We start from the raw sequence: 27925 nt of genomic DNA on the forward strand, positions 1-27925 counted from the left end.
TGTGAGAAAGGAGCTGTACCAGATAAGGGTCTCTTTCAGCATTATGAATTTAATATCATGGAGGGATTTGCAGGATGAAATTATCCAGATTCACTGCAGACACAAGCAGGCAGTCACTAAATATATGAATTAATGCTCAGCTCTGGATTGAGTAGATATAAATCGAAGTGTTACTAGTCAAATATACCTGAACGCCTTATTTCTGTTTAATTTATTGGAGAAGTTTCATTTTAAATGTGACATTTCCTCATAACACTTTCTAAAAATGACTTCTGAGGCATTTTCACACACAAGAAAGATATGGTACTGGAACTTCACTTTGAAAAACACTCTAAAGCAAAACTTTAGAATTGATTAGTTAAAATAATATATGAAAGGACAGAACCAACTCCCAATTACCAATAATAATTAACTTTGTATTTTTGTAAGATCTGTGTTTAAATTTTATTCCAAAGATAGAGACTCTGTTATTTAGCTTAAAAAAGTAGGAAAAATAGCTGGTTGAGAGATCTCTATATGTTCACACTTTGATCTACCCTTTCTGCTCCCAATGCATAATACCAAGTTAAATTTGAAAGGAGAAGACCAAAATGTATATCTCTGCTTTAAAAGAAGATAAACACGGCTGGGCGCGGTGGCTCACGCCTGTAATCCCAGCACTTTGGGAGGCTGAGGCGGGTGGATCACAAGGTCAGGAGATCAAGACCATCCTGGCTAACACGGTGAAACCTCGTCTCTACTAAAAATACAAAAATTAGCCGGGCATGGTGGTGCATGCCTATAATCCCAGCTACTCGGGAGACTGAGGCAGGTGAATCGTTTGAACCCGGGAGGCCGAGGTTGCGGTGAGCCTGGGCAACAAGAGCAAAACTCCACCTCAAAAAGAAAAAAAAAAAAAAAGAAGACAAACACTTCTTGGAGACAGCGGAACAGAAGTGCAAACTGGTGAGTAGAACTGAGGCCTGTTGAACTTAGGAGTTCAGGTACAGGGGAACAAGGTGGGTTAAAAGTGTTTCATCTGGGGCAATAACAGGACATGGGAAGTGGATTCACTGCTTCAAGCCAGGAGCTTAGGCAGGAGCCCACTGCCTCTTTCATAAAATGAGGCTAAATAGAAAAAAAACATAGAAAAGAACTGTTGCTACACACTTCCCGAGGAGACAGGAGGGCACAAATGGAGTCCCAAGATCAGGAATGAACAAAACTGTGTACCTTCTCCTTGAACATATCTACCATGTCCTTAATATCTCCACCGACCGGGTACATGCAAGGATCATTGAAATACTTGGTGCCAGATCAGAAATCCAAGGAATTGTGCGGGGTCAACCATAAAAACAATTAGAAAGGTAAATGAGGATAGGTGCATAAGAAGCTTAAGGAAGGAAACAAAGTTAACAAAATAGTTTCAACACAAAATAAGTCGGAAAATAAACATCTCAAACATATAAAAACATATAAGTTTAAAAGAGATTTTTAAAATGCTAAAGTATTTGATCAGAAACTCTGAAACCTTACTACATAATGTACCATCCTTGGACTAGAAACAACATCACCTGTGAGTTTGTCAGAAATGCAGAATCTCAGGCCTCAGCCCAGACCTACTCAAAGTCCACATTTTAACATAACCACCAGGCAACTCATATGTACATCAGTGTTGGAAAAATGCTGCTAGAGAAGATAATATATTTGTTAAATTGTCTGACAAATACTTTAACATAAATATCACTACATTTCTCTGAGAGATGAAGGAAATAAATTTCACTTAAAAAAGAGCAAGTAATTAAGAAACAAAAAGAGGCAAACATGATATAGTTGCTGGTGGATAAAAAGAACCAGCTCAGAGTCTTGAAAGTCAGAATTACAGTCTCTGGGGGAAAAATCAATAGCTTGTATGTACTGTTAATAGATATAAGTGAAAAACATTAGTGAAATTCATGAATTAAGTACTGTTATAGGATATTTATGCGAACATAGTCTGAGAGAAAAAGAGAGACAGAGAAGTTGAAATACGTAGATTGAAAAACTCAAAACTCCAATTTATACCTAAAGTTCTAAACGAGAATGAAAGAAATAGTAAGAGTATTATGTTTTGAAGTTATAATTTTTTAGAATCGAAAAAATATATATAAGACTTCACACTGGGAATATATCCTGAGTACTAAGTAGAATAAATAAAATGAATCCACATTTAGAAACATTGCAGTTAATCTTCAGAACATCAATGATAATGAGCAAATCTTAAAAACAATGAAGAAAAGAGAGATGACCTAAATAGAAATAATAGCCTACAACATGTGAGTCATCAGCAATAGACACAAAAGAGTAATAGCTTCCACGTGCTAAGGTAACACAACTGATGCCGGTTGGAGAGGATTTCATTACTGTCTTCATTTTTCATTCTTTCCTCTAACCATGCCCTGGGCCATGTACCTTTGCAGTTTGTCTCAGTAAACAGATGGTATATATTTCCTTGGTCCTTGACTTTGGGTACAGCCATGTAACTTCATTTGGCCAAAAGGCTGAATTGTAAGTGACAGCATGCCACTGCGAAGCCTGGGTTTTAAGAGGGCTTGCTTGCTCTTATTTGTTCCTCTCATATTCATGGGATAAACATGTCCAAGCTCTCCTGCTGGTCATACAAGGAAGATGAGAGACATAGGAAATACGTGAAGTAGAATAGCCCCAACTAAGCCACCTGACCCTCAGATGCATGAGCTAAATAATTGGTTATTGTTGAGACTGTGTGTGTATGCTACACTGTAACAGCAAACCAATATGCCCATTTAAATATATAATTGAAGAATATGCACAAAATAATGACATTTTGCATGAAAAATAGTTTCTCAATCATAGACCCTTACCAAAAGTACTATTGAAGTAGTGGGATGGAGAAAAAAGATTTAAAAAGGTAAAAGAAAGTGAAACCAAAGGGGGAAGCATGAAATACAAGGAACACTGAACATGGAGCTTTATAAAATACTGGTAAATTTAGCACTGACTGTGTGTATCTTTAAAGGCAAAATTAAATTCTGAAATATTAGAATAAGATTGGACTGTTGGGTGTCCAATTGTTAAAGTATCATGAAGTCTGTGTCATACTAAGAAGGAGAATAGACATACTGAATAATTTCAATTTTCTTGAGAACAATTAAAATTAGTATGTATGCTAAAATTTAAGAATAAAAGGAAATGCCATGTAGTGCTTCCAAATAAACAAATGAGCAGAGGATTTTGAAAATTTAATTGAACAAAAGATATAAAAGAAGAAAATCAAATCAAAAGTAAAGAAATCAAAGAAAAAAATCATATGATAGAGATGAGTGTAAAAACTTGTAATAACCTCAAACTATTAAAAATCAGATCATTGTACAACTGCCAATTAACATATTCAACTCTCACTAGCTAACAGGAACATGCATATAAATCCACAGAGATAATAGCATAACAAAACAAAAATGACTATAATAAAAGCACACTCATCACAAGCAGAATATTTAAGCCGAATGATATCAAGTATTGATAAAGATTTGGAGAAATGTAGACACCTTATACACCGCTTGTGAGAATGTTGAGTCAGCCAGTTTTGAGACCAATTGAAATTATCTAGTAACATTGCTGATTCAGCAATTCCATGTCTCAGACTATACCAAAGAGAAATTGTAGCGCATTTGTACAAGGGAACATTTAAAGCATGTTTGTTACAGCATTGTTAATAAAAGTAAAATTTGTCAGTAACTTAAATATACATCAGTGGTAAAATAGGTAAGCATTTTTTCTTTTATTCATGTGATTGACTACTATTCTGAAGTTGAAATAAGTGGGTCAGGTATTCATTTGATCAAATCTCAAAAAAATGTAATGTTATAAAAAAAGCAAATTGCAGAATAAAATACATGCGCAATGAATACAACTACATAATACTTGAAAAGATGAAAGAACACTTTATATTGTTTATTATACATATGTGTGTATATATATGAATGTGTGTGTATATATGCATAATAAACAACAAATTCAAGAAAAAGGTGAAAGGAGGGGAATGAGTTTGGGGAGGTGGTCATAAGGAGCTTCATTTGTAAATACAGTATTTTACTTTCATAATATTTCATATTTTAGTGTTTGACCATTTCACCATTTTTAAAAATAGTAACAAGAGCTGAGGGAAGTCAAAATGACCATGATTCTTGTATTAACTTACTCGTTATTGCCAAAAGTCTAATACTGATTTTAAATAAGAAATGTATTTAAATGTCTCATTATTTATTAGAAACATATATATTTTTAGCATTTAGTGCCCAGAAGACCATATATCAGGCACGGGAAATACAATGAACAAGAAAGACAAAATTATTACCTCTGCAAAGCACAGTCTAGCAATATTTGAATGAAAATATATCCTTTAAAGCAGTGGTCCCCCACCTTTTTGACATCAGGGACCAGTTTCGTGCGAGACAATTTTTCCATGAACTGGGCGGGGGAGGTGAGTGAATAGTTTTGGGATGAAACAGTTCCTTGGCTCATCAGGCCTTAGTTAGATTCTCGTAAGGAGCCACAACCTAGATCCCTTCTCAATAGGATTCGCGCTCCTATGAGATTCTAATGCTGCTGCCGATCTGACAGCAGGCAGAGATTAGGGGGTAATGCTCACTCACTAGCCACTCATGTCTTGCTGTGTGGCTTGGTTCCTAATAGGCCAGAGACCAGTACTGGTCTGCAGCTTGGGGACCCCTGCTTTAAAACAGTTATTTTGAACATTTTGGGCACTACTAATCTTTTGCAAAGTCATTTATTCATGCAACAGTTATTATTATATCCTATCATGGGTCCTTGTTTCTTGGGATACAGGTGTGAACAGCAACAATAATGATATTCATTGTAATAATGATAATGGTAATAATACCTAACATTTCATAAGTGCTCACTATGTGGGAAGCACTATTTAAGCCACTTACCTGTGTTTGTTTATTTCTGACAATACCTATAAAAAGAAAATATTATTATTATTCCCAAATAGATGTTCAATCTCATTTTTATTTCTGATAGCCAGCTTCATACATCTGAAGTTGTCCGAAACAGATTCTCCTGAAGTGTGTGTGGGGGGGTGGGAGAAATCCTTCAACCATCTCCATATACTCTGCCTTTATTTACTCTGAAGTGTGGTGGGGTTTTTTTTTTCAACTTTTAAATGGAAACATTGTAATTATACATATTTATGGGATACAATTTGATGTCTTGATACATGTATATGTTGAATGTGATCAAATCAGAGTGATTAGCATCTACATCACCTCATGTATTTTTCATTTCTTTGTGGTGAGAACATTAAAAAACTTCTTTTCTAGCTATTTTGTAACATACAATACCTTACTGTTAACTATCATCACCCTACTGTGCAATAGAAACTAAAACTTATTCCTCTTATCTAACTGTAATTTTGTATCTATTGACCAACTTCTCTCCATCTTTCCCTCCCCTTTTCCCTACCTAGTCTCTGATAATCACTGTTTACTTCTATGATATCAACTATTTTTTTCTTTAGATTCCACATATGAGTGAAATAATATACTATTTGTCTTTCTGTGTCTGGCTTATTTAACTTCAAATGATGTTCTACAGCTTCATCTATGTTCTCACAAATGACAGGAATTTTTTATGGCTGAATGATATTTCTTTGTATACATATACCACATTTACTTTATCCATTCATCTGTTGATGGACACTTAGGTTGACTCCATTTCTTGGCTATTGTAAACAGTGCTAGTAAACATGGGAGTGAAGATATCTTTTCAACATACTGATTTCATATCCTTTGGATATAACCCAGTAGTGAGATTCCGGACCATATGGTAGTTCTATTTTTAATTTTTTTAGGAACCTGTTTTGTGAAAACACTGTTTTCCATAATGACTGTGCTAATTGACCATCCCACCAACAGTGTGTAAGTGTTCTCTTTTCTCCACATCCTAGCCAACACTTGTTTTCTCTTATCTTTTCGATAATAGACCTTTCCTACTGGAACGAGTTGATCTCACTGTGGTTTTGAACTGCATTTTTCTCTAATAGGGATGTTGAACATGTTTATGTCTTCTTTTGAGAAATGTCTACTAAGGTCTTTGAACATTTTTAAATTGGGGTTTTTTTTCAATTAAGTTCCTTACATATTCAGGATTTTAGTCTTTTGCCAAATGTATACTTTCCAAATACTTTCTCCCATTCTGTAGGCTGCAACTGCACTCTATTGTTTCCTTTGCTGTGCAAAAGCTTTTTAGTTTGATGTAATCCCATTTGTTATTTTTGCTTTTGTTGCTTGTGTTTTTAAGGTCCTATTTTAAGAATCCTTGCCCAGACCAGTATCATAAAGCATTTATCCTAAGTTTTCTTCTAGTAGCTTCATAGCCATGGGTTTTACATTTAAGTTTTTAATCCATTTTGAGTTGATTTTTTAAATATGGTGAGAGGTAGGGGTCTAGTCATATTTTTGTGTATGTAGCTATCCAGTTTTCTCAGGACATGTATTGAAAAGACTGTCTCTTCCCCAGTGTGTGTTCCTGGCACTTTTGTTGGAAATAAGTTGGCTAGAGCTGCATGAATTTAATTTTCAGCTATTTTATTCCATTTGACTGTGTATTTGTTTTTATGGCAAAACTACGCTGTTTTGGTTAGTATAGTTTTATAGTATACTTTGAAGTCACGTAGTGTGATACCTCCAGCTTTGTTCTTTTTTTTTTTTTTTTTTTTTTTTTTTTTTTTAATCAGACAGAGTCTTGCTCTGTCACCAGGCTGAAGTGCAGAGGCGCCATCTCAGGTCACTGCAACCTCTGCCTCCCAGGTTCAAGCAATTCTCCTGCCTCAGCCTCCTGAGTAGCTGGGATTACAGGTGCGTGCCACCACACCCGGCTAATTTTTTGTATTTTTAGTAGAGACTGGGTTTCACCGTGTTAGCCAGGATGGTCTTGATCTCCTGACCTTGTGGTCTGCCTGCCTTGGCCTCCCAAAGTGCTGGGATTACAGGAGTGAGCCACCGCGCTCAGCTTTGTTCTTTTTGCTCATGATTGCTTTGGCCACTCAGGGTCTTTCATGGTTTCATATGAATTTTAGGATTTTTTTCTATTTTTTTATTTTATGTATTGAATTCTGCAGCTCCCAAATTTCTGTTGGGTTCTTTTTTATGATACATATCTTTTTGTCGAATTTCTGATTCAAATAATGGACTGTTTTCTGATTTCACTGTATTCTTTTGTATATTACTGAGTCTCCTTAAGATCATCATTTTTAAAAGGCCAGGCATGGTGGCTCACACCTATAATTCCAGCACTTTAGGAAGCCCAGGCAGGTGGATCTTTTGAGGCCAGAAGTTCAAGACCAGTCTGGCAAACATGGTGAAACCCTGTCTCTACTAAAAATGCCAAAAATTAGCCCGGTGTGGTGGCACCTACCTGTAATCCCAGCTACTCAGGTGGCTTAGAAGGCTGAAGCATGAGAATCGCTTGAACCTCAGAGGTTGCAGTGAGCCAAGATCGCACCATTGACTCCAGCCTGGGTGACACAGGGAGACTCTGTCTCAAAATAAATAAATAAATAAATAAATAAATAAATAAACAAATTATATACATATATACATACATATATATTCCCTTTCAGAAATTTTGTAAGTATGGTTTTCTTTGGGGTCTGTTTCTTGAGAATTATTGTATTTTCTGTGAGTGTCATATTTCCTTGCTTTTCATGTTTCTTGTGTCCCTTCATCGATATATGTGCTTCTAGTGGAACGGTTGCATTTTCCTATTTTATAGAGTAGCTTTTGTAAGGAGAAACTGTTTCCTGTAGACCGGTCCTAGGCTGTTGGTTGGGCACGGTACTGACTTTGGTTCTGAATGGACAGCAGCTTGGTCTCTGGACAGTCTCTTCAGCTGTAATACTCGTCAGTGATGTGTGCAATTGCCTAGCGGCCTGGGCTAGGGACTATGCAACCAAGATAGCGCAGTTTGCTGGGGGGTGGGCACCAAGCCGGTTGCTGTCAGGCGGCGTGTGAGTGGGCGTGGTGGGCCCATGGGCTGTGCGGTGGGCTTTCGGGGAGTGGGGTTCCTGCCAGTTTAGTTGTTGAGCCAGGTGTGGGCAGGGCTCCCGACTGGCTGTTTGGCAGCTTTCCCCTTGTACAGGTCCACTTGCTCCCTGGGGATGAGAAGCACCACTGGAGTTCAAATACAGGAATCCCACGTTCTGATGGTTCTATGCTCCAGGCAGCCAGGGGCGTGGGGCTGCAGAATGTGGCTGAACGACGGCAGGACCTCAGGATAGGGAGAGGCTATGGCTGCCCGCCCCCATCGCAGGGCCGCAGTCAATGGGGCCAGCTTCAAGATGGCGCCAAGTTGAAGCGGCCTCAGTCGCGGGGGTGCGGGGACCACAACACGGGCTGCTGCTCTAGGGCAGTGCAGCTGCGCGAACTCCGGACACCCTTCACACTCGATTCAGGCCCTGTGAGGACCCAGGGACTCTCTTAAACAAGAAAGGCTGGTGCCTGTGGTGGTAATGGGGACCGCTAGGGCCTCCAGTTCATCTTTCCTCCAAAAGGTGACCCCCTGGCTCCGAGTCGACCCAGCGGATGCCTGGCTTTCTCTCTGCGGTACTGTTCTGGGCTTCTATGCTCCTCAGGGGTTTTACCATTCCGCTGGTTCTCTCCCGCGTACTTCCTCAGTCACTCCAGTCAAAATATACTGGTTTATTTGTTGTTTGGGTCGCTTTTTTGTGGGGGGGAGGAGTGCGAGAAACTCTAGTTGGCCATCTTGCTGACTGTGTGTGTGTGTGTGTGTGTGTGTGTTTTCTTCATTCTAGCAGATCTTCTTGTACTGAGCAGCAAGATCAAAGGAGCTCAGAAAGTATTCGTACCTAAATACATCTTTTTTTTTTTTCTATATGCGCACCAGAGGCCTGTGGAAATATTATTTCAGTTGATTTCAGTTATACGCTGAAGCTAAGGGTAGGGCATGGTACAATACAGTACAGTACCTTTAGAGTACAATGCAGAACTGCCATATTATTGCAGCTAGAAAAGTTTTCTTCTTTCAAAATATGGCTGTAAAGTCATCTTAGGGAGATAAGTAGATTTTGTTGTTTCATATAACAAGATAGTAAAATGTAAACAATAGTTGTCTTTATTTTGATGGAGGCCTAAGAACAGGTGGTATCCATACCTCCATTTCAAAACAAAATGCTAGATCCCTAAGCAAGACCTCCCAAGGAGAGGTTCTGAGCAAGCATTGCTGCTGTCAACTGAACCTCTGCTTCCAGGCTTTAAACAATATTAGATAAGTTGGAAGAATAAGGTTGTAAGTTGGAGAAAAGTTTCTTTAAAGAGAGTTGTGTGTATTCCTCTTAACCCTTTCATCATAGTGGAAGAGAAGGGAGCCACCCTTTCACCTTAAGCTAAGTGAGAAGGGTTTCAAGACCACTCTTCAAAAAGATTAACTAGTGTTTCATTCAGAATCTACTCCTGAAAAATTTTATAAAGGTGAGAGACTGAGCTGGCTAGTTTCTGTAATGGTAGAGCAAGGAGTAGTAGCAGCTTCCATGGGACTATCTGAAATAAATGGATGAGTTAGTGTTTTCCACGGGTGCAGGTGGGCATCAAATGAGAGAGAGACAGTTTGGACACAATTCAAAAAGACTCTTCCAGTGTGGCACTGGGTGAGACTCTAAGAGACAGAGAGTTTGTGTAGAATAGACCATAAGAAACTGGGAACTGGTAAGGGGATAGTAAGCTGGACAAATTTTTTTTTTTGCCTGAATTAAAGGAATGAAATATAATAGTTCAGAAGTCTCCAGAACTGAAGGATCCCCCAAAGAACTTGTGAATATACCACAAAAAGAAGGAAATGACTCAAATTTAAAACATCTGCTCTCCCAGATGAAACCGATGCCAAATTATCTAGTTTCCAATCATGGGTGATCTTTGCTGTCCTTTAACACTCTCCCTTCCCTCCGCTTTCAATACTGAAGGGGCCAGAGCTATTCACTGTGGAAGAGGAAGAAGCTCTATCAGTCTTCTTCCCTCAATTAGGCCTGGGGAGAAGATTTAATTGAAAATGAACTTCAAAGTGTTGACAGTTGAAAGCACAGGACATTTTCATTTCTGAACTAAGGCTATTTTTTGTGTTTAAAGATGTTTATGATATGAAAGTGATCATAAAATCATGAGATCACTGCCAGCTTTCACCCAGGAACAGGGAGGAACAAGCCCATAGAGAAAGCTTGAGTAAGCAGTGGGCAGGGATTGGCAATGGAGGAGATAAAAATAAGTGTTTCCTTATCTACTTTTGAGTCTTGCTTGTTCAGTCAACTGACTACTTAATATCTTTGACAGGGTAGTTTGAAAGGAGAGGTGAGCAAATTTCAGGAGTAGCGCAGATCTCTGGCGTCATTTATAGAGAGGAAGCAGCTCTACAGAGGATAGCAGGAGAAAGCCTGAGGAATTTTTTAAGAACAGAGGTGTCTAGGATTCAGTTTTAAGTCATGCCTGGTATTATACTATGCTATAAATCCCTCTATATACCCAGACACTGAGTAAAACTCTAGTCCTTCTACAGCCTCTTTTTCCTAACTGATGGGGGAATTATGGTCTGTGATACACATACATTTGGATGAGCACCAAGTGGGGAGAGAGATCAGCTGCAGGTAAGATCAAGCAACATCTCAAATACAGCAGAAGCAAGAAGCAGGAGAAAAAGGTTACCATAAAAACTAAAGACTCAGAAAATCCCGGATCTTTAAAATTATTTTATTAATGGGTACCAGGTTTCCAGCATGCCTAGGATGAACTTATTTGTATTTAAAAACTAAAGAAGAACTGGACTCAGAATTCTGGAAAATTTAGGCATACCCAAGTGATTGTCACCTCTATTAAATAGAAAATATTTTAGAACAATTATTAGTGAAGAAATAGGAGCAGATTTTAAGTCACTTTCTAAACAAAATAGAGTTTAATTAATGGTTGGCACATATGCCCACTTGATACTTATATTATTTCACATGTATTTGATCAGCCAGAAAGGAAATCAAACTGGAATTATTGAGTGATAAGTTACTTACCTATTTTTTCTTATGCTTTCAATAGTGTTTTGGCTGCTGTGTAATCTTCATGAGATTCAGAGATGCTAAGTAAAGCTAGTTTTCAAGTGTCACTGTTGGCAAGTGAGAGAGTCTTTTTATAGAAACATCTGCTGAGCATTGACACTTAGACTGAAGTGTGTGTCCACATATTTGCTATAATGTGAATATGTCTTTGTTCATTCTGACTCACAGATCTTTCCATCAACAAAAGTGCTTTACAGATGAGCAATTCAAGATTGCAAACCCAAAGGTGGTATGTAAAATATCTTTTCCCAAGGACCACTGATCATCTTACCTGGAGAAACCAGTAAATCAGATGTTGCTATTTCGTTTCCAAATGTCCACAAAATGTTTATGCATTGTCATTGTCATTGTCATTCTCATTCTCTGAGAACAATGTTTGCTGGAGACTGGAGATAGCACAAAATTCATCCAGAATTTGCTCCATATGTCACTAACTCTTAGGAGAATCATCTCTTTTTTTGATCTAGTATGAGTATAAATTATGAGAAAGCTTAATTTTTTTTGAGGATTTTATGAAACTCTACATTGTGAGCTGACCTTGGCCACTACGTTATTGATGATGATGTTTGTTAATATAGTTTTTAAACCATAATTCTCCACTCAGGTTCTCATATGGTACTGTCTTCTATTTTTAATAATAAAAGTAATTCCAAAATAGAAGTCTTTGACACATTTCAATGCCTCAGAATTTATGACTATGTCCAAGTAGTCACACGATGGCAACATTTTTAATGATTTTTCTATAATTGATCAGACCAAAATGATATTCATGAACAAACATAGTTTTACATTCTGTCCATGACATTAAGTTCCAAATCTTAAAGGATTCAAGAGGTTGGCAAATTGCTAAAATAGTGACTACTCTAGCTAGAAGGCAACTTCCAGAAATATTTTTGTAAATATGAGAAAGTCTCTCAAACAACTGTAAGTTCAGTATTTTGGCTTGGGTATCTAATCCCCAAGCAACATAGGCCATCAAGGAAACAGCCTGCATTTTCAGACATCATAGTAAGGAAGAAGTTATACCTGTGGCGGAGTACTCACTTTCTTGCGTTGCATGTCGAAAACTACCTCTCTTCAATTTAAGGTGCCCTAGCCTAATTCAGCAGGGCTAAGGTCCTAATTTCTAATTTGCTAAGTAATTTATCACATATTACCTACACCCTCTCAAGTCAGATCAAGTGCTACACCAAATCATGACAATGAATTTAGACACGGGAAACTTTGTGATTAATTCAGTGGGAGGATGTGTTGCTAAATATTGGAAATGTATCTTTAATTGGAAACATTAGGTATATACTCAATTATATAATAATTTACATGATATTGGTTTAAAAATTATGTAAGCAGAAACAGGGCAAAGCCTAACATGTCTTTCCAAAAAAAAATTGAAATTTAATTAAATGCTACTTAGAATTTAGATTCAGATAAAACATCTCATGGGTTATACATAGAGGTATTTGGGAGCTCTTGGGAATTTTGCACAAATCTTTCCAGATAGGAAGATGTTCTGAAATAATAGACACCATGTCTATATTTAAGAAATACAGGAGATTTCCTCTTTATCTTAGCTACATAAGGGGACAAAAGGCAGACAGAGAGCACATTATATCCCAACTGTTTGCTCAGCAAGAACCACTGGAACTTACAGATCACCACCTTGGAATCAGTGTGGGTGCATATCCCTGCTGTGCCACTTGTTAATTACTTAGTTTTGATAAGCCTCAGCTTCCTCATCAATAAAATTAAGAAATTATAATACAGTAATAATAATTGTAACTGCCCCATAAATGTGGGGATTGCTTGATTACCATCCTATTGGTGGTTATTTTTGTTATTAAGACAAACAATGATATTTATAGTAAAGATGGTGATGATACAAACCCCTAAAGCAAGGTGGTGTACTCATCAAGCAGAAATAAAAATAAATTATGAGAAGCGGGAAATTGAATATTGTAATATGTGAGCAAACAAAGAAGGTAAACTATTAATGAGGACTCCTAACAGTTAAATATGTGTATCTATATCTAATACTGTCTGTTGGGTAAAATACTAAGCACATAGTACCAGACAGAAAGTATTTTTTTAAAAGCTATTCATTCATTTCCTTAGTTAATTTTCTCTCACATAATTATCTACCTAATAATTTAAGAATAAAGTTACAATAATAGAAACTAATCAAGTACCAAAGTATAAGTTAATCCCTAAATCTCTTTGAATAAGCCGTGTAGTATAGTGACATTAGGACAATCTTTGAAAATAGATTTGAATTCAAATTTCTATTTTTCCTGTTATTACTTTGCATAAGTTACTTCTGAGTCTCACTATTCTCATTTATAAAAAGGGCAATCTAATACCCACTTTGTTGAGCTGCTGTGAAGATTGGATGAAATAATGTAGGAACACTCTTAGTATTGTATCCACTCATGGTAGAAATTCAACAAATGGTAGTAGTAGTTATTACTATCCCTGCTATTGATATTATTATCATTATTATAATCAATAAATATATTACAGAAAAATTAATTCTATCATTATCAGGGATAAAAGCCTAAGAATTAAAACTGTGTTTACAAACTCAGCTTATTTTAGTGGCAGTAAACGTTAGTGTATCCTTTAAATGAATTTTATTGAACATATACTGTGCGTCAAGCACATGACGGTAAGCAAAATGAACTTGGTCTCAGCTCTAATGTTGTTTTAAATATGGCGAGGAGATTAAATACCTGCAAAAAGGCAACAAAAATAAATGGTAATTAGTGCTTCTCTTGAAAAAGTAGGGGTGAGACGAAACACTTAACCTAGACTTGTGAGGAAAAGCTGAGTTTGGGTATGGCACTAAGAGGCACCAAAGGAAAAGGAAGGATAAGGCTTTTCTAGAAACAACACTGAAAAGCCTCAGAAGCCACGTAGATAGTGATACATTCCAGTAACAGAAAAAAGAAAAGTATGTTGAGATTTGTAGAGTGAAAAAAAAATAGTGTTAATAAATGAGGTTAGAGAGATGATTTTAAGCCTTATCATCCTAGGTTTTGTGAATATTAAGAAAAAGGGGCAGGACGCAGTAGCTCACACCTATAATCCCAGCACTTTGAGAGGCCGAAGAGGGCAGATCAACTGAGGTCAGGAGTTCGAGACCAGCCTGACCAACATAGAGAAACCCCATCTCTATGAAAAATACAAAATTAGTTAGCGTGGTGGCGTGTGCCTGTAATCCCAGCTACTCAGGGGGTTGAGGCAGGAGAATTGCTTGAACCTGGGAGGCAGAGGTTGCAGTGAGCCGAGTTCGTGCCACTGCACTCCAGCCTGGGCAACTAGAGTGAAACTCCATCTCAAAAAAAAAAAAAAAAAAAAGAAAGAAAAAAAGGGACTCTATCTTGAAAGTAATGCACAAAGGACAAACAGAGTTTAATGCTCTTTTTTTGACAAAACTTGTTCAGAGGCACATTTCATAAATTCAGCATGCTTACATGAAACCCAAAGTTTGGTAGGTCTTGCCATGTAATGAGGCAGTAACACAGGTCACCAGAACTTGACACTTTAAAACCTTTCAGATCTACACAATTCAATATTTACTTTAAATTTTTTCTCTTAATATCCAGGTGTGCCAATGGCTTTTCTAATAGGTTAATGGTGTCTACAGCCATACCACCCTGAACGCACCCGATCTCATCTAATAGGTTAATGGTACCTTCTTTCTCCTCAGATGGAATGTATCAAAAATAATATGGTTTCTTTTGTGAGTTGGGCTATCAACAGAACAGGGATAGACTGTTCAATTGGGAGCCACTCAAAATGGTGACATCGAGTTTGAGCACAAACAAATGCTGACCTCTGCCTTGGTTCTAAAATGCTGTTTCCTCTCTCCACAGCCAATAAGGCAATATTTTTATTTCCTTCAGTAACCCATGATAGGTTTCAGTGAGTGAAAGTACTTCTGCAACAGATTCCACAAGCAAGGAATTGAAGAAAATGGGAGGTCCTGTCCATTAGCTCATTTTAAGCCAAGGATAAAAGAAAAGTGTGGCTTTAGGAAGAAATAGAGATAGTGGACCAAACTCTTTCTGGAGTTTAACTTTTAAAAAGTCCCACTTTCTGCTGATCTGGTTGAATAAAGCCTTTTGCCCTCTGCTTTGCACTTTTTTTGTTTCTTAATTTTTTTGTTGTCACTCTATTCTACACACATGAACCACATTTGTTGTGAAATAGTCACTGATTTTTACAGGGGATAAAAAAGCAACTATCTGACACATCATCAACATGTTGAGCAATTGATAAAAGTGTGGGACTTGGAATTTTGCTTTCTGAGATCTTATGTATTAACTCACTTTAGAACACATGTAAACATAATTTTCTGAAGAATATGATTCAAATCTTACAAAATTCCCTTTTCTAGTGTTCACAGTAATCAGATTATTTTATCTTTACATGCCACTTGTTTTTTTGTTTTCTGAATCATCTTAAATTTGCTTTTATACCTATTCATTCTTTCAACCTCTTAAAGCCTTTTCATAAATTGTTAATATTTCTAATTAAGCTTTAGATTCTGTTCCAATAAACAGATTTGAATTGAGTTGTGAAAGACTTTGTTAATTCAATAAGGGTTATTTTCAACAGAAAATAATGGGAGATTCCTAACGTACCATATGACAGTGTGCTTAGATTTAATATGAATACCTACACTGGCTAACCTCCCTTTTGCTGATGGAACCCCTTAACCACAGATTTGTTCCCTGTGTATTAAGGATAACTCAGCTATTTCTGTGATGCCTAGAGAAAAAGGGGCACGTGCTAGAGAACAATATACAGTTGGAAAAGCAAGGAACATAATTTTTCTCTTAGAAACTTCAGCTTTGTAGTAGAATTAACATAAATTTTTACCAGTGGTCCTCAACTTTCTCCAAACATCAGGATCTTTAGTAGATTTTCTTCTTTGTCTAGTTTTAAAGCATATGCTTTCACTTCTCTTGTGACTTTTTCTCTTTTGGTTTACTCTCTTTAAAAACTTATTTTAAATTTTACTTATGTTATTTATTTATTTATCCTTAAATTAGATTTTTATTTATCTTTTTTAGAGACACAGTCTTGCTCTGTTACCCAGGCTAGAGTGCAGTGACGCAATCATAGCCCACTGCAGCGTCAAAGCCCTGAACTCAAGCCATCCTCCATTCCTCAGCCTTCCTAAACGCTGGGATTATAGGTATGAGCTACTGCACCCAGCCTAAATAGTTTTTATTCACCTGAATAAATACAACAAATAATGGCTGCATCATCAGTCAAAAATTCATGGCTCCAACTAGAAAAAATAGAACAGACAAAAACAATCATAATTCAGAAAGATTATATTAACAAATTAAAACTATCCTGATAAAACTACAATACTTGTATCATTAATTTGTGGTGGTTGATTGGATTAAGAATTGCTCATAAATTTAGTATTTTCCAATAATGTTACAAAAACAAGATAACCTTTAAAAATTTACTTAAACTCTTCTTTAAGAACAGCTCTGCTTTATTTTTCCTTTCGTTTCTTATGAAATACTGAAAACATGGAGTGGTTTTCTCTCTTTGAATTTACCAAATATAGGCAATATTTCGCTGAAGTGAACTAGAATTCATGATTTTAAATTCTCAAGAAATGAACTGACTTACACAAAATAAGGAAAGGAAAAAATTGAAAGACCTGGTGTTCTCTCACTCACATTTATGGCAGAAGAAAAGAGAAAAAGAGAAGAATGGGAAGCAGATAGTACCATCAGCAACCACCATTCAATAGTGTCCATGAAGACGAAGTTTTTAATATATTACCTTTCAAAGTTGTATTTTGACATAGCATATATGACAAGAAATGAAAAAAATTGCATTTTATTTTCTTACTTTTAAAATAAGTAGAACTATGTTGTTACAGAAAAGTGAATTGCTTCCTAGCTGTATGAGCATACTTGTGGTGTTTAGGTTCTTTTGTTCATTTGGTGCGACTATGCATATATTTCTTAGTTTTTACTGTCATAGTCACAGTGTCAGAGATAAATTGAAATTGTTTGCACCTAAAGAAGCTCCAGAAAAATAGAGGTGGAGATTGAAGAAGGGGAAAGGAAGAGAAAGCTAGAACTTTTTTGTAATTGTTTTTGCTCAAAGTGCCCTGATTAGTACTAACGAAATATGCTGTATTAGCCTTAGTTTATAGCTAAGAATTTCTAATGCTTCATAGCTTCTGTATACAAAGAGAAATTGCTGTGACTTATCGATCTTTGTGAATTACTTAACTCTTCATAGTCTGGAACATAAAATACCTCCACAACAAAAAATTGCCCAATGTCAAAAGCAGATGAGAAACTGTAGTGAGTCAGGGTGTTCTAGGTGCTTGAGGATTGTTTATAATCAACTGAAAGCCTGATTACATGCTTTCTTCACTCTTCAAGAAGCTAAAGAAGCTATGTTGTCAGATGAATTTCCAAATTGAAAGCATTCATTCACCTTTTGATTCTCTAAACTGACCCCAATGTTTCTTCCAAAGTTACTTGGAAAAAATATTTCTAACCTTCTTTTCTCCTTCAGGTCACTTATGATATAGCCATCTGCTGCATTCCCTATATCTGGAGTTACCAAGCCATCCTTATATTATCTCAGTACCTGTGACAAGGTACCTAACCACTTGACTTTGTATTGCCCATTATGATGTTGGATTAACCAGGTGGAGTAGTGGAAAAGGTTAGGATATGCACAACAAAATATTTAAAAATTAGAGAAACCAGAAGAAGAGCTTAGAATAAAATTCCTTAGTATACCTCATTTCCCCTTTTCAAACCAAATTAGCAATCCTTTATCCAACACCCTTCGGCCAGATGTGTTTCAGAATAAAGATTTTCTTTTTCAACTTCAGAAAAAGCAATATGGTGCATTCACTACATGTCAGGGAACACTCACAGTGGGTTCTAGGGGGACAGTCTGTCATCAAGCACATTAACATAACTGCAACAAAGTAGTTTAATAATCACATAAAGTAGAATAAAGACTATCAACGGCCACACAACTGCTCTGGTCTGGTTTTACTGCCAAATAAATTATGAAAATTTTTTGGCTTTCAAAGCTATTTGAATACCAAATTTTGGATAGTGGATAGACCTATAATTATTTTTCCTCTTGATATTTTAAAGGCAGTGCTTTCATAGTAGCTGCAAATATTGATATACCATAATTACTGAAACAAAACAAACAAATAAACAAAAAACTTGTTGGCTTGATTCTTTTATATTTATTTGATTTTAAAAAAATAACTCTTCAAGTGGTTTGAAAATTATGATACAGGGACTGGAGTGCTATTCTGCACTTCTAAAAGATAGGACTGATTGAAGCGATATGACGCTTCAGGAGATAAGACTAGGAGAACATTTACTAACAACACTGTACCTTTTGGAATTGTTAGACATTAAAGGAAAACGATCCTAGAAGATGAGAAAATAGTCCTCTCAATAGAAAGAGAAAACACATACAGACAGTTGCGTAAACGGAATAATTATATTTGGTTTCTACTCAAGGGCATGAGCCCCCTTATATTTATAATACTGTGAATAACATTCTCAAACTATATATCCTGACTGTGACAGACCCATCACTGCCATTTCATTAATACCAATGATTTGCTTTTTCCTCATTTCATCCATATCCACCATCCAGAATGTATTCACATGATGCCTTAGGTATAAAATGGCAGCTTGTCTACTCTTTTCAGTTACAAGTTTCTATATTTATTTTCTTTACATGTGGTTAAAGTATCTTATTTCAGAAAAATATATTGTTGACAATAACAGAGTAATTACACAGTCATTGCTTCAATCTGGCTGTATAAATCATTGTGATTTAACCTACAGTAGTAATAAAAATAAATGATATTGTTTTTGGTTCATTACTGCTGATCTAATAAAATGTAATGAATTAAGAAAATCCTGAGTGAAACAGTCTCATAAAAATAACAATTTACTAATGGTGCTGTAACATCCCATGTGAATGAATGAAGAAAAAAATAGCCCTTTTAATAAAAATCTATCTTTAAGAAAATGTCTTCCTCATTTTTTTCATCTTCTTTCTTCTAGTCCAAATGCATGTTTTGATTGCATCCATAGGCATCATTACCAGGAACTATGGTCTCAAAATGATTGCTTGTTTATATGAAAATTTTAATAAAATTTCCAGGAACTCCTGAGTTTCTGGGTAGCCTGTATGAATTTAAGGAGAAAGGCACATTCCATCTTCTGGGAAGGCCTATGTGCCAAGAACTATTTCTTCTTAATGAGCCAACAGTTATTCAGAAAAAGAACTACTCCACCCCTCCATTTGTGGTGTACTCTGGAAGGACCACTCCAACTTTCTCTTACCGGGTGGCTCATTTCCAAACTTGCTTTCTCTCTCTCTTTCAGCTTCTCTCTTCCTTAACCTCTCCCCTCCCCTTTTTCATATGCACTCACAAACAGTAGCAGCAGGAACACAGGCACTGCTCCTTTTCATACCAAAGATGAAGAAGCTACTTGAAATGTATGTTTTAATATGGCTTTTACTTTAATTACTTGAATTTCATTCAGTGTGATGTTTCTAATCCAGCTATTGCCTTCCTTTATAAAGATTGATCTTTTTTTCTTATTATAAAAATAAGGCATGTTACTTGTGGAAGAAGAAAATAAATATCACTCAAAATTCCACTACTTTGAAAAAACTACTTTTAATATTTGGCATATTTACACTCTTTCATGCTACACATTCAGATGTGCAAAAAAATACTGCTTTGTTTTTCTTTAGTAACTACTTCACTCATGACTCAGAGTCCCTATTCCACCAGACTGATAGACAGACTTGACCTTGGTTCTTCCTCAAATCCCCTATCTATCTCCCCTAGGGTTCTGTCATGGTTCCTAGATCACACACGGCAATAAGACACCAAGTGTCCCACTGGTCATTGGTAATTGATTTACACAGGAGACTGCTAAAAAGTGATCAGGACTGATTATTTCTCTGATCATTGAAAAAGTCACCAATAATAAAAGTCATATGCAATGACACATGTATACCTAAAACCATTTATTTTAACTGGAAAGAAAATAAAACCGCCCAAATATTTGATAACATTTTGTCATGAGGCCAAGGCTTTACCTATGACTATGCTCATCTTTGTAGGAAGTTTCATATTACCTTTCCTGTGTAGCCTACACCTCAAGCTTTGGTTTCTTAAAAGTGATGTGTAAAAATGTGAATAATCTGAATAAGAATTTTTAATTTTCACATTACCCTCCATATTTTAGTATTGTATCTCCTGTGCATAATTCTATAGCAATTTGTTTTTAGACTCACCTTTGTTTAATCTTTCCAAGCCGCAGCTTTGTTTTTACAGAATAACACTTTCTTTTCACACTCTAATTCTATCAGTGTATGTAAAATTTAATTAAGTTATTTAATTATGACAATATATTCAAGTGGCATAAAGGGATTTTTTCACATTTAATGTAACACACTCTTGGTAAGCAAACAGGTTACCTGGTGAGAGTAAAGCAGTTTTTGCTTGATGGAATTTGGTGACTAATATTATAAAGAAAATAGTAATATTGGGTTAACCTGGCTAGTCAGTTAAATAAAGATCAGCTAACAAAATTCTATTGTATACTCCTCTTTAATTGAGTTGTTTTTACAGAATTCTGTCTTCTTCACCTAATATTATATTATCCATCTCATAGGTTGAAATAGCCTTAGAACCCTGATTTCTAATACATTTATGGGATTTCTTTAAACAGTTACCTCAAACACAATTTAACCATTTCACTACTGATCAAAATTTCAAAATTTCAGGAAAAACACGTTTCATATTGTTGTTAAGATAGTTTTTAGAAGTATAACTGCTGAAACAAATAGAATACATATTTTTAAATACTCTTAATACATATTTCCATATTACTCTTGAGCAGAAACTATTTAAACACCCATTTTTAGGGGTAGAGTGTACATTCATGGAACCCCTGGCCAGGCATTATTATTTCGTATACCTTTTATAATTTGTAAGAAAAACTCTTCTCTTTATCTCCTAATTCTCATTTTTTATTATTTGTGGAGTAACATTGAAAACTGTATTGAATAGTGTCTATTCAACAACTTGTTCTTGCACATTTTTCTGCTGGAGTTTTTATTAATTTTCTTATGGATCTCTATATGCTTTGTTTATATATGGAAGGTTAAAAATCTTTGCTATTTTGTAAGGAATATTTTTTTGAGAAATTTTTATTTTTATTTTTATCTAATGTTGTTTTTAATGTTCAGAAATATTTCATATGGTTAAATTTATCAACTTTCTCCTTGATGTTTTTTCATCTTACAGATTCCAGAATTTTTATCAAATAGACGTCCATATCTTCTACTCTAATTATTAAATGGTTATACTATTACATTACTTGTTAAAATAGTAAATTAAGTATATTAAATGTTATTTCGTTTTAGTTCTTTAATTCACTTGAATTTTATTTTGCTTTATTTTAATTCAGTGTCGCTTAGCTTCTTGTAAGCATAATTGTTTTTGAACCAATGAATTGTGATTTCATGATTAATTGATAGTGGTGATGGTTGCACAATGTTGTGGATGTAACTAATGCCACTGTATTGTACACTTAAAATAGTTAAAATGAAAAAGTCTCTGCTATGCATATAATCACAATGAAAATTTTAAGAACAGCAAAACAAAATGAAAAATATCTAAATTGAATAAAAGTAAGCAGTTCATATTTTTTAAAAATTCACTCAGTGTGTCATAAGTTCTTATTTTTACTTTTGCTGATTTTTTAAACTTTTTTTGGATTTTCCAGAATTATTTTAACTTTATTGAAAGACATTTTACATGCAATTAAATTCACTATTTGTGTGTGTGTGAAAAAGTCTATAAAGTTTGACAAGTGCACACCATGGTATGACCACTACAACATTCATGATGGATTCCTTATCCAATAAAACACTTCCATCACTCCCCTAAAAAGTTCCCTCAGGCCCCTTTGTGTCTTTTTAAAAAGATTGCTCATTTTTTCTAGGTGGTAAAATTTATTGGCATAGTTTTAAAATAATAATCCTTTACTATCCATTTCGTGTCTGAAATGAATGTAGATATTTCCCCTTTCTCCATTTTTGATATTGCTATTTTATGTATCTTTTCTTTCTTTTATTGTTATGCTGGCTATTGTTTATGAATTTTATTGATTGTTTTCCCAAATGACCAGCTTGGCTTTTACTACTTTTCTCTATTATTTCTTGTTTTTCTTTCATAACTTCTCTTATCCCTATTATTATTCTTTCTTTTCCTTGTTTTTATTTTCATTTGCTCCATCTTTGTCTAGTTTATTCAGGTGGAAACTTAGATCATTGATTTGAGGCCTTTCCTTTTTTCCAATATAGGCACTTACCTCTATACATTTTTCTATATGTGCTGTTTTGTACATCTCAGACGTCTTGATATGTGGTATTTTCATTGTTGCTCAGTTCAAAGTTTTCGAATCTTACTTAGGATTTCTTATTGTATACAAAAATTAGTTGTAAATATATGGTAGATTGCTTAATTTTAAAATATTTGTGGCTCTAGGCTATCTTATTTTTTAATTTAATACCCACTTGTTCAGAGAGAGAAATCTGCATCATTTCAATCTTTTTGAAATAATGGAAACTTGTTTCATGTCCCAGAAAATGGTATATCTTGATAAACTTACTATGTGCGCTTAAATGTGTTTTTTCTTGTTGTTAATGTTCTAAAAAATATCAATGTGTAGTTGGTTGTGGTTGTTATTCAAATATTTTATGTCTTTGTAGATTTTATTCTGTTAACCTCAACTGCTGAGAGATTTACGTGAAAAATCTCTACCTATAATTAAGGAATTGTCTATTCATTCCTTTAATTTATTAGTGTTTTTCATGCATCTTGAGACTATTATTGGGTCTCATTTATAAATTGGGTCACATTTATAAATTGACACTTTTCACTAAGATGTATGCTTCTTTATCTCTGGTTATATATTGTTTTAAAATTTGTCTTACCTGACATTAATATAGCACTATAATGATCTTTTGTTTATTAAATTGTTTATTAAATTCATGATGTATTTTTCTATGTATTTTCAACTGGAAAACTAGAAACAATATGCATTGTGGTTATTACATAATGAACATATGTGTAGAAATTTTTGTGTGATCAAATTTTTTACTTTTTGGAAATAAATGCCGAAATTACAATTGCTGAGTCATATAGTAGTTGTATGTTTAATTTTATAAGTCAGTGTGGTGATTCCTTAGGGATCTAGAACTAGAAATACCATTTGACCCAGCCATCCCATTACTGGGTATATACCCAAAGGATTATAAAACATGCTGCTATAAAGACACATGCACACATATGTTTATTGTGGAACTATTCACAATAGCAAAGACTTGGAACCAACCCAAATGTCCAACAATGATAGACTGGATTAAGAAAATGTGGCACATATACACCATGGAATACTACGCAGCCATAAAAAATGATGAGTTCATGTCCTTTGTAGGGACATGGATGAAGCTGGAAACCATCATTCTCAGCAAACTATTACAAGGACAAAAAACCAAACACCGCATGTTCTCACTCATAGGTGGGAATTGAACAATGAGAACACATGAACACAGGAAGGGGAACATCACACACCAGGGCCAGTTGTGGGGTGAGGGGAGGGGGGAGGGATAGCATTAGGAGATATACCTAATGTTAAATGACGAGTTAATGGGTGCAGCACACCAACATGGCACATGTATACATACATAACTAACCTGCACGTTGTGCACATGTACCCTAAAACTTAAAGTATAATAATAATAATAAAAGAAATTGCAAATCCATTTTCTAAAGGGGCTATACCATTTTATATTCCCATCAACAATGTATGAATGATCCAGCTTCTCTGCCTGCCACCTGATGCTGAATAATAAATATAGCTTCCACATAAATATTAGGATTTTTTTTTAATAGTTGCAGGATCTACTCCTTTGTCTAACAAAATTTAGGCCTCTAACATTCTACTTGGCTCCTAGGAGTAAGGTGGGGATATGGAGTAAGGAACTAGGTGTAAGGTGGGGACATAACATGATTCCTCCAAGAAGGCATCATCTAATTTTAACCCCAGAAATTATTGTACTATGTCATGTTCCTAATGCTATGTTTTAACCTGCTTCTATTATTATTGTATCAGTTACCTCCTCATTTTCCAGTGGTATTTTAAAAGGCACTGAAAAGTCTGTTAGTAGGCCAAATTTTAAAAATTATCAGGGCCGGGTGTGGTGGCTCACACCTGTAATCCCAGCACTTTGGGAGGCCGAGGCGGGCGGATCACGAGGTCAGGAGATTGAGACCACTCTGGCTAACATAGTGAAACCCCGTCTCTACTAAAAATGCAAAAAATTAGCCGGGTGTGGTGGCGGGTGCCTGTAGGTCCAGCTACTGGGGAGGCTGAGGCAGGAGAATGGCATGAACCCAGGAGATGGAGCTTGCAGTGAGCCAAGATCACTGCACTGCACTCCAGCCTGGGTGACAGAGTGAGACTCCATCTAAAAAAAAGTTATCAATGACGTCTAATTTATTGATTTTTCTTTTTATGGATTGTGCTTTAGTATCATGTTTAAGGCATCTTGAATGTAACCCAGAGCCCAAAAACCTGATTCTGGGTTTTTTTTTTTCCTAAATGGTATTATATTTTTAATTTCAGTGTTCATGTGTTTATTGCTTGCTATTACTTTATTACTACATCTTTAACTTGTGTCTTGTGACCTTGATGAACTCGTTTATTGGTTTTGAAACTTCTTTATTTTGTTTATATTTTAGATTCCTTGGAATTTCCTATGTAGACAATTATGTCATCTGCAAAAAGGACAATTTCATTTCTTCCATTCCTATTTACATACTTCTCATTTCTTTTTCTTGCTTTATTACACTGGATAGAGAGTCCAGCATTCTACTGAATTAGAATTCTGAGAGCAGACATTCTTGCTTGGTTAAAAAAATGGCCTACTGAGGTTTTCAGTGCCTTTTAAAATACCAATTGAAAATAAGGACATAACTGATACAATTATAATACACACAGATTTAAATAAAGCATCCAAAAGCATTTAGTCTTTTGCCATTCAGTACAATGTTAGCTATAGATTTTGGTTGATGTTGTTTATCAACTTGAGGAAGTTCCCCTTTACTTCTATTTTTCTGATAATTTTATTAATGGCTGTTGAATTTTGTCAAATATTTTTGCATTGGTTAAATGATTATATAATTTGCTTTTTTAACCTGTTAAATGGTGGAATACATTGATTAATTTTTGAATATGTAACCAGCCTTGCATCTCTAGAATAAACTTCAATTGGTAATGGTATGTAATCTTTTAAGTGTATTGCTGAGTTCTATTTGCTAATATTTTGTTAAGAATTTTCGCATCTATATTTATACAGACTATTGATCTGTCGTTTTCTTTTTTCTTCGCTATTATGTTCTGTGTTCTTAATGTTTCAGATTTAATTGTTCTATATTGTTAAGAGGTGTTAAACTCTCCGAGTAAAATTGCATATTCATCTATTTCTTCTTTGGTTTGATCTGTTTTTCCTTTACATACTTACATAATATTGTCACTCTGTTGTTTGGTGCATACACATTTATGATTGCCATATATCATAAATGTGTATCCTTCTTTGTCTCTAGTAATATTCTTTGTTCAGAAGACTACTTTATCTGATAATGATATTACCACTCCAGCTTTCCTTTAGTTACTATTTACATGATGTATTTTTTCCATCGTAGGTCATCTGATTTCATCTCTTCAGATTTCAAAGTCTTATGTTTCTTTTATTTATTATATCAAGGGATTTTAGTTGTACTTACTGGGGTAAATAGGAAAAACTATCTTAGATTTTTCCATTCATGCTTTTGAAAACAACTTTATTGAAATATAATGCATATGCCAGAAAATGTTCCAGTGTAAGGTGTACAATTTAATTTTTTAGCATATTAGTAGAGTTGTGGAAAAATCAACACAGTCTATACAACAGTTTTATTTCCCATATAATAAATATTGTATACATTATCGGTCAAATCATTTTCCCACTAACTTCCCCAGCCCTAAACAACTACTAATCTATTTTCTTTTCTTTGTTCTACAAATTTGCCTATTCTGGTCATTTTATATAAATATAATCATACAGTGTATGGTCTTTAATAACTGTCTTTTATCATTTAACTCAATGTTTTCAGTGCTAATCCATGTTGTAGCATGTACCATTACTTCATTTCTTTCTATTGCCAAATTATATTCCATTGCATGGGTATACTACATTTGATTTATCCATTCATCAGTTGATGGACATTTCGGCAGTTTCCTCATTTTTGCTATTTTGAGTTATGCTGTTATGAATATTCATGTAAAAGGTTTTGTTTGGACATATGTATTTACTTTTCTTGGGTAAATACCTAGGGGTGGAATTTGAGAAATGACAAATTGTTTTTCAAAGTTACTATACCATTTTACATTCTCACCAATAACGTGTTGTGGTTCCAATTTCTCTACATTTATGCCAACACTTTTTATTGTCTGTTGTTTTTATTAACTCCACCCTGGTGAGTATGAAGTGATATTTTATTGTGATTTTGAGTTACATTTTCGTAATGACTAATAATTTTGAGAAATCTTTTCATGTGCTTATTGATGATTCATATAGCTTCTTTGGAGCAAAATGTTTATTCAAATCCTTTGCCCATAATTTAATGAAGTTGTCTTTTATTATTGAGTAGTAACAGTTTTTGTTTTATTATTATACTTTAAGTTTTAGGATACATGTGCACAATGTGCAGGTTAGTTACATATGTATACATGTGCCATGCTGGTTGCTGCACCCATTAACTCGCCATTTAGCATTAGGTATATCTCCTAATGCTATCCCTCCCCACTCCCCCCACCCCACAACAGTCCCCAGAGTGTGATGTTCCCCTTCCTGTGTCCATGTGTTCTCATTGTTCAATTCCCATCTATGAGTAAGAACATGCGGCGTTTAGTTTTTTGTCCTTGGGATAGTTTACTGAGAATGATGATTTCCAATTTCATCCATGTCCCTACAAAGGACATGAACTCATCATTTCTTATGGCTGCATAGTATTCCATGGTGTATATGTGCCACACTTTCTTAATCCAGTCTATCATTGTTGGACATTTGGGTTAGTTCCAAGTCTTTGCTATTGTGAATAATGCCATAATAAACATACGTGTGCATGTGTCTTTATAGCAGCATGATTTCTAGTCCTTTGGGTATATACCCAGTAATGGGATGGCTGGGTCAAATGGCATTTCTAGTTCTAGATCACTGAGGAATCGCCACACTGACTTCCACAATGGTTGAACTAGTTTACAGTCCCACCAACAGTGTAAAAGTGTTCCTATTTCTCCACATCCTCTCCAGCACCTGTTGTTTCCTGACTTTTGAATGATCGCCATTCTAACTGGTGTGAGATGGTATCTCATTGTGGTTTTGATTTGCATTTCTCTGATGGCCAGTGATGATGAGCATTTTTTCATGTGTCTTTTGGCTGCATAAATGTCTTCTTTTGAGAAGTGTCTGTTCATATCCTTTGCCCACTTTTTGATGGAGTTGTTTGTTTTTTTCTTGTAAATTTGTTTGAGTTCATTGTAGATTCTGGATATTAGCCCTTTGTCAGATGAGTAGGTTGTGAAAATTTTCTCCCATTTTGTAGGTTGCCTGTTCACTCTGATGGTAGTTCTT

Source organism: Pongo pygmaeus, chromosome 11 (assembly GCF_028885625.2).
Source record: "Pongo pygmaeus isolate AG05252 chromosome 11, NHGRI_mPonPyg2-v2.0_pri, whole genome shotgun sequence".
In the NCBI taxonomy this organism is placed as follows: domain Eukaryota; kingdom Metazoa; phylum Chordata; class Mammalia; order Primates; family Hominidae; genus Pongo; species Pongo pygmaeus.